We start from the raw sequence: 6,647 nt of genomic DNA, 5'->3' as shown, positions 1-6,647 counted from the left end.
ACTTGGTGAAGGGTCTGTCAAGCACACACTTTAGCTAAACTGTCTTTGACCCACACATAGCTAAAGATAGGACAAGACCAATAGAAACAGTTGAAATAGAATTGAGCTAGCACATCACTGGCCGTGTTTCAATAAGAGGGGTCCCTTAAATAATGCCATGAAATCAACACTATAATAACTACATTGACTGCCATTAAAATATTCTAGGGTATTATATATGCCATGTCCACAGATTAATTACAGTACAAACATATCTTTAATTAGTAAAGAGGGGTTAGGTTGGGGAGTCGTGTCCTCTGTGTTTGTAGATATATGCGTGCCTGCCATTTCTGAGGTATGACCAAAAAAAAGAGTGACAGTAAATCAATACAACCTACCGCTGGTGCCAAGCCAATGACTCAATGGGACTATACTTCAACATATTGGAGGCAAATAACTGGGCAAACAGGATGTTCCTGTCTCCTTGTATGTTTAACCAGGTAGAGAATTTTTTCTTCCAATGACAGGATGTTTATACATTTCTCACTAGACAAACACCCTAAATAGTTGGGGTGCTGACTAACATAAAGTAAACATAAAACAATTAAGAAAGTGTGATATTCTGTATACCCCCAATTATGTATAGAAAATAATTGGGAGTATACAGTGTATGCGGAGAAGCCCATCAGTGCTGGTGTTAAGCGATAGACCATGCTCACAAGAGAATAGACCCATTAAATCACCAGTGGAATCACTGGTAACACAAATGCTGTGCATTACGTTGCCATGTCCCTCTGACCTTGATTTCATCAATGCGGTTGCCTGCATCTCATCAATATCCCATAGGCCTAGATGAGATGAGCTATACAGCCCAAGCCCGAAAGGCTACCCAGCTCTCATTAAGACCTGAGGGGAAATTGTTTTTCGACACGAGGCGAAAATACCATAAGCTCTCACAATATAATATTGTAATGGAGTAGATGTTGCGAGCGAATTTCTGCAGGATGCAGTTACAGAGAGGGATGTGACATTGCAGTGGTGAGATGCACACACCTTGAGGGAAACAAATCAGTGGTGGATGCTTTTCAATGTTCAAGTCCAAAGACTTCAGTTTCTTTCCAAACTGAATTCTTCATTAGAGTATGCCCTAAATTCATTTAAAGCTGAATGGATTTCATCCCATTCATAGATTTTCAGAGTTTTCAGAGTTTTATTTGAATTAAGGACTATGGGATTCAGAAAAAAACAGAGTTGGTGGATTTTAAAGCAGGGATGCAACTTTGGTTTTAGAAGTGTGGGGGGGTCAAAAGTTAGGTACCAGTCAAACGTTAGGACACACCTACTCTGTCACACCCTGACCTTAGTTCCTTTTTTATGTCTATATTTTGGTTGGTCAGGGCGTGAGTTGGGGTGGGCATTCTATGTTTTGTGTTCTATATTTTCTATTTCTGTGTGTTTGGCCGGGTGTGGTTCTCAATCAGAGGCAGCTGTCTATCGTTGTCTCTGATTGAGAACCATACTTAGGTAGCCTTTTCCCACCTGTGTTTTGTGGGTAGTTGTTTTCTATTTTGTGTTGCTGCACCTTACAGGACTGTTTCGTTTTCGTTTCACTCTTTGTTATTTTGTTTAGTGTTTCTATTCTAATAAAAATAACATGAACACTTACCACGCTGCGCTTTGGTCCGATGACTACTCTTCATCCGAAGACGAATATCGTTACATACTCATTCAAGGGGTTTTCTTTATTTCTACTATTTTCTATGTTGTAGAATAATAGTGCAGACTTCAAACCTATGAAACATGTAGTAACCAAAAAAGGGTTAAACAAATCAAAATATATTTGACTTGGTCTTTTACCAAATAGGGCAATCTTCTGTATAACATCCCTACCTTGTCACAACACAACTGATTAGCTCAGTTGTGAAATTCCACAAATTAACTTTTCACAAGGCACAGCTGTTAATTGAAATATATTCCAGGTGACTACATCATGAAGCTGGCTGAGAGAATGTGAAGAGTGTGCAAAGCTGCCATTAAGGCAAAGGGTACCTACTTTGAAGAATATAAAATATAAAAAATACATTTTGGTTACTACAGTACATGATTCCATATGTGTTATTTCAAAGTGTTGATGTCTTCACTATTAATCTACAATGTAGAAAATAGTACAAATAAAGAAAAAACATTGAATGAGTAGGTGTGCACAAACTTTTGACTGGTACTGTATATTTTTTTTTTTATCCGGTCGGATAAACACTCCAGACAGCCTACCCGACCAAAGCACACCATTGCCCTGTTTTGTATCACATTCCAATTATAAAACTGGGGGGAATGCAATTTCGCTGACTCACACCCTCCGTATCCACTGAAAGTTGTGCCCCCGTTTTAAAGTAATATCGACAAATGTAGAAACCAAATTTTGATGAACAAGGCTGACATTTTTAAGCAGCTTAACACGTTAATCAGTTATATTGCTGTCCACAGCAAATATTGAATATTTTGACTAACCAAACTGAGAGACTAATATACATTTCACAATCCCTTCATTGAATTGACCTTTACTACATAAAATTACACACAGTGAGTGCATGATTCAAGAAAGTCATACATAACATATACACAAATTGCAGATTCTTGGAATGTAGTATAGTGAGCGAATTCAACTCTAAATAATTATCTTATTTGTTTGCTCAACATGAATTTAGAGCAGGATACATTGGCTAATGAGGTTCATAATAGGCCTACTGGAAATCTTTTGTGTTTCCTTAATCTGCAGCACTTGAATTACTATGAAGTGTTTTTGTTTTTAATTTAGCCATGTTTATAGATTGTCTTCCAGAGATCACTAGCACACATTGTTAATGTTACATTAAGAGCTCAGAGCTAGGCCTTGAGGCACGATGTTGTCTGGTAACTTTGAGATACAATGAAAAACAAGTCGATTTGGACTACTTTCAAATGTGTATTTTCATATGTCATCAATGCATTGCTAAACCTTTTTAATTAGGGTATAACATACCCGTTTGTTCATAATGAATCAGTTAGTTCTCCATAACCACAGAGACAGTATGATCTGAGGAGTTCAAGGCAATACTACATCTCAACAAGCCGCACTACAAGGCACCAGACGTCTTTCTTGGCAAGAGCTCTCAAACTATGTTGTTTATGACTTAAAATGTATTAATCATGCAATGTCCATATAGTTAGGCTGATCATATATTTTACTTGTGTTTCACATTACGACATCACACTTTGTCTATTTCTTCATACGTACTGTACCAAGATGTTCAAATAAACATAAACCTAACCACTGTGACTACACACAAACACACGTTGGCCTTTGTTGTAAACCCATCTGCCTTTCTTTCCTTTTCACTACTACATTGTCAACAGGCAGCAGAATGGATTGCCAGTCCCAGCGAATATTCATTAGTGAGAGTCTATTACACAATGGCAAAGTTAATTGGAAAGGTAGCACTGTTGGCTCCCCTTCACCGTGCTGTACCCAGGCAGAGCCTGCCAAGAAACTGTGAGACTCTATTAACTTACACGACTTAATGAAAGGAAGAATTGTTCACCTTTAATATTATACAGCAGCTCCCTCCGTTATAAATAACATTACACTGGGAAGGAAAACCAAAACATATTGTCATTTCTGCTGTTGTAAATCAGTGAGGAGAGTGGTACAGAACTGTTTAAAGATGCAGTCTGGGATCTTAAGCAATTTCAAATTTGAAAACATATTATACGAATGAGGACTGTATTCAGAACTACTGACTGAAATATTATTATATTAGCAAAATATTTGCAATAAAATCAATTTTAATCCCAATTTGTGGGTGTAAATACTTTAACATTTTATGATATTATTATACATTTGTGTACAGTGGGTATCTTTAATTTCAACCAAGTTAAACTCTAACTTATATTGATGAAGCATCATGATTGTAGCTTCACCTCTTCCTTTAGGTCTTTGAACTGAAATCTAAACAGTGAATCCAGTGACGTTAGAATTGGAGACAAATTGAACTATAAGGTTGACTCTCCAACAACCACTTTATAGTTGACCTATATCAGCACGATCAAAACTAATGCTGAATAACATTTCAATATTAAATCAATTGAACACTGAATGGAACATTTCAGGGTACTGGAGGACAAACATTGCTTCAGAGAGAGAGAGAGCGAGAGAGAGCGAGAGAGAGCGCGAGAGAGAGCGCGAGAGAGAGCGCGAGAGAGAGCGCGAGAGAGAGAGAGAGAGAGAGAGAGAGAGAGAGAGAGAGAGAGAGAGAGAGAGAGAGAGAGAGAGAGAGAGAGAGCGAGAGCGAGAGCGAGAGCGAGAGAGAGAGGTGGGTCACGATCAGATGAGCTCCTGCATTTTTCAGCATTTTCTTTAAAAAAGATAAATTTAGAGTTAGATAAACTTGGATTTTTTGTCAGGAACCCATACAGGATGCTACCCTCTACAACATAACCTTCACTTCAAATCAAAACTCAAAACCTACAACCTGATTTTGGACGGATTTACGGAATCACCTGGAAGGTTCACATCTACCAAGGATTAATTATTATATTCAGCAAATCCTCTGGAAAACAACAGAAACCTGAGAACACCACCCAACCTGGAACTGAGTGAGTAATGTTTAGTCTGAAACTATATTTGATTTCCAAAAGCCAAGAAGAAAAATACATGACACTACTTTATAAGGACTGAATAGTAATATAATTCTGCCAAGCTTGATACAGCTTCAACTAGCACTTAAGTGTCAAGTGAGAGGTGTCAAAGCCCATTAGCCCAACAATGGCAGGAGAGTCGAATAGTCTACCCCAACCAAATGGAGAGGCCTTAGAAGCTCCCTCCTGCTGTTCAGAGGTAATTAAAATACAGTACCCTGTGCATGTAAAAAATGACAAGACAAGAAAAGATCACAAAATGAAGCTCCTTATGGAAAATCAAGAGACACTTTTTGCTGACTATTACAAAAATGGGAACATCAGCAACCTTATCTTCCACACAAACCATCCCCAGGCATGGCACAGTGCTATATTAGCACACTACCCCTCTGTTAAGAGAGGGGGGGTTAACGAGGGGTGGAAACTCAGGATTCTTGACAATGAGGACGAGGAGTCAGCTAATATAAATCTCTATAAGTCTGGAACAGTATTGGTACAGGGCAACCACAAACAGTTTCAGCTGGACTTTCACCTAATCAAAGAATTAGCCCAGCAGGAGAAGCTCTCCCTTGATAAAGATACCCCCACCCCAAGTGGGTCAGACCAAACCTCTTCACCATATAACCCCACAGACGAGCAACCCTCAGCAGACAGTCAACCTCCCAGTACAGAGTACTTCTCCCTCATTGAAATTAAGGATAAATTCACCCAGCTGGAGGTAAGGCAGGTGGAGCTGGAACAGCAGGTGATCACACTCCAGTCAGCACAGACCCAGACAACAGTCCAGCACAACAACACCCCCTTAACCAGACCTGGAGAGCTGGAGGTGGAGAAAGACATATCTGCACTATGGACAGTGGTGAGACAACATCAACAGGAGAAAGAGCAGGAGCAGGAGAAGAACAGAGCACTAGAGGAGAGGATCAGACTACAGGAGGAGAGGGAGAGGGGGATGGAGGAGAGGATCAGACTACAGGAGGAGAGGGAGAAGGGGATGGAGGAGAGGATCAGACTACAGGAGGAGAGGGAGAAGGGGATGGAGGAGAGGATCAGACTGCTGGAGGAGAGGTTGAGGGGGATGGCATGTGACAGAGAACAACCCACTAGGGAGGTGGCCATCCCCACAGAGACGCCAGCAGAACAGCCCACCTCAGCACCCGACAAAAGTCTCGACACCACAGCAGAACAGTCCACACCAGACCCTGACCATAGAAACGACCCCCGCCCCCGACCCCCGCCCCCCTTTCGGAAAAGCTGACCACGACTCCATTTTGTTGATTCCAGCCTACAAACAGAAACTCAAACAACAAGCTCCCGCGCTCAGGTCTGTTCAACGCTGGTCCGACCAATCTGAATCCACGCTTCAAGACTGCTTCGATCACGCGGATTGGAATATGTTCCGCATCGCGTCCAACAACAATATTGACGAATATGCTGATTCGGTGAGCGAGTTCATTAGGAAGTGCATTGACGATGTCGTACCCACAGCAACGATAAAAACATTCCCAAACCAGAAACCGTGGATTGACGGCAGCATTCGCGTGAAACTGAAAGCGCGAACCACTGCTTTTAACCAGGGCAAGGTGACCGGAAGCATGACCGAATACAAACAGTGTAGCTATTCTCTCCGCAAGGCAATCAAACAGGCTAAGTCTCAGTACAGAGACAAAATCGAGTCGCAATTCAACAGCTCAGACACAAGAGGTATGTGGCAGGGTCTACAGTCAATCACGGATTACAAAAAGAAAACCAGCCCCGTCGAGGACCAGGATGTCTTGCTCCCAGACAGGCTAAACAACTTTTTTGCCCGCTTTGAGGACAATACAGTGCCACTGACACGGCCCCCTACCAAAACCTGCGGGCTCTCCTTCACTGCAGCCGAGGTGAGTAAAACATTTAAACGTGTTAACCCTCGCAAGGCTGCAGGCCCAGACGGCATTCCCAGCCGCGTCCTCAGAGCATGCGCAGACCAGCTGGCTGGTGTGTTTACGGAC

This window comes from Salvelinus alpinus, chromosome 18 (assembly GCF_045679555.1).
Source record: "Salvelinus alpinus chromosome 18, SLU_Salpinus.1, whole genome shotgun sequence".
Classification (NCBI taxonomy): Eukaryota; Metazoa; Chordata; class Actinopteri; order Salmoniformes; family Salmonidae; genus Salvelinus; species Salvelinus alpinus.
Note: the sequence above shows the minus strand (reverse complement) of the source record.